A 2,285-nucleotide genomic window follows, 5' to 3' on the forward strand; every position below is an offset into this window, starting at 1 on the left:
TGTATATTATTACATCATCTACAAAGAATGATAGCATTATTTTCTTTTTGCCTATCCTAACTTATTCAATTTCTTTTTGTTCTCTTATTGCTAGAGCTAAGATTTTGAGTACAACATTGAATAATCATGTTCATAATGGACAGTCTTGCTTGAGCCCTCGATCTTATTCAGAAGGCTTATGGCTTATCCCTCTTACAGATAGTGTTAGCTGATGATTTTAGATATATACTGTTTATCATTTTAAGGACAGTTCCCTTTGTTTCTATAATCAATAGTGTTTTTAATAGAGATGGATACTACATTTTGTTAAAAAGGTTTTTTCTGCATCTTTGGAGATATTTGTGATTTCAGTAGATTTTGTTACTGATATGATCAATCATGTTAATAGTGTTACTTATGTCAAAACATCCCTACATTTTTGGTATAAATATCACCTGGTCATAGTGTATGATTCTTGATTGCTGCAGCCTCCTTGCTAATATTTTATTTAAATTTTTTGCATTAATATTCATTAGATAATTTGGTCTTTTTTTTTTCTTTTTTTGTTTTAACATTTCCTGGTTTAGGTATCAGCATTGAATTTTGTCATAAAGAGTTTGGTAGACCTCCTTATTCACCTATTATTCCAAATACTTCATTTAATACTGAAATTAATTGTTTCTTAAATATTTGGTAGAATTCAGTTGTGAACTTGGGCCTGGGAATTTTTTTCTTAGAGAGTTCATTCATGGGTTGTTCAATTTCTTTTTCTTTTCTTTTCTTTTTTTTTTTTTCAATTTATTTGTTTGTAAAAAACCATCTATGTGGTTGCCACAGCAGCTGCCTGGGTCCTCTGGACAGATACTCGAGTGTGAGTCTTCACAAGATGGTCGGTGAATTCCTGATAAGGAGACTTATTGAACACAGTCTCCTTCCACAGGTCTGGGGTTAGATAGCTGTATGTTTTGGAGATGGCATCAAAGGTAGCTTTAGCGAAATTGCCCAGAGTGGCAGTACAGCCTCTCACAGAAGTGTAGCAGTCATCAATTCCAGCCATCATCAGCAGCTTCTTAGGCACAGGAGCTGAGACAGTGCCAGTACCTCTAGGGGCGGGGATCAGGCTCACCAGAACCGACCCACATCGCCCAGTGACCTTGCAGGGTACTGTGTGAGGCTTGCCAATCTTGTTCCCCCAGTAGCCACGTCTCACAGGAACGATGGACAGCTTGGCCAGAATGATAGCACCTCGAATAGCTGTGGCCACTTCCTTGGAGCACTTGACACCCAGACCAACATGGCCATTGTAGTCACCAATGGCCACAAAAGCCTTGAACCTGGTACGTTGTCCAGCTCTAGTTTGTTTCTGAACAGGCATGATCTTCAGAACCTCATCTTTCAATGAAGATCCCAGGAAGAAATCTATGATTTCAGACTCCTTGATAGGAAGGGAGAAAAGATAGATCTCTTCCAAAGACTTGATCTTCATGTCCTTGACTAGCCGGCCCAGCTTAGTAACAGGAACCCACTCCTTGTCTTCCGCCTTTCCTCCTCGGGCCCGCGGCCACGGCCCCGGCCTCGACCTCGGCCCCCACTGCCGAAGCCACCGCGGAAGCCGCCCCGGCCTCCGACGCCGGGGCCCCCAGGGCCTCCCGCACCTCCTGCAGCACCGGCGTCGTCTACCATTTGGTGTTCACTAGAAGTAGAAGCCAATTTCGTTTACTATGATGGAGTTATTTAAGTATTTAATATTTAAATATTCTCTTTGTAATCTGGGTAATTTATATTTTTGTAAATATTCATGAATTTCACTGGACTTGTCATAGTTATTGGCATATAATTGGGTAAAATATTTCCTAATACTTTCTTTGATTTCCTCTTTCTGGGCGATTAATTCACCTTTTTCATTTTTATACTGATAATGTGGTTTTCTTTTTCTTAAACAAATTGACTGATAGTTTAACTATCTTGTTGATTTTTCTTCTTAAAGCTAACTACTAGTTTCATTTATTAGTACAATAGTTTTCTTACTTTCATTTTTATAAATCTAACCTTTGGTTCTCAGAATTTCTAATTTGATGTTTAACTGGGGATTTAAAATTTGCTATTTTTTTTTTTTAGTTTTCTTAGTTGTATGTCCAATTTATTGATCTGCTCTTTTTCTATTTTATTGATGTAAGAATTGAAAGAAATAAATTGTCCCCTAAGTATTTCTCTGGCTGCATCTCATAAATTTTGGTAGGTTGTCTCATTGTCATTTTCCTTAATGAAATTACTAATTGTTTCTAGGATTTATTCTTTGTCCCCCT

General features: G+C 37.9%; 1 pseudogene; it reads right to left on the reverse strand.

Moving 5' to 3' along the window:
* Nucleotides 1-774: 774 nt before the first annotated feature.
* On the reverse strand, nucleotides 775-1,699 carry LOC138177265 (small ribosomal subunit protein uS5 pseudogene; annotated as a pseudogene).
* Nucleotides 1,700-2,285: the final 586 nt, after the last annotated feature.

The sequence above is a fragment of the Petaurus breviceps genome, unplaced genomic scaffold, assembly GCF_028583685.1.
Source record: "Petaurus breviceps papuanus isolate PSGF00001 unplaced genomic scaffold, PetGlider_PUasm1.0 90383, whole genome shotgun sequence".
NCBI lineage: Eukaryota > Metazoa > Chordata > Mammalia > Diprotodontia > Petauridae > Petaurus > Petaurus breviceps.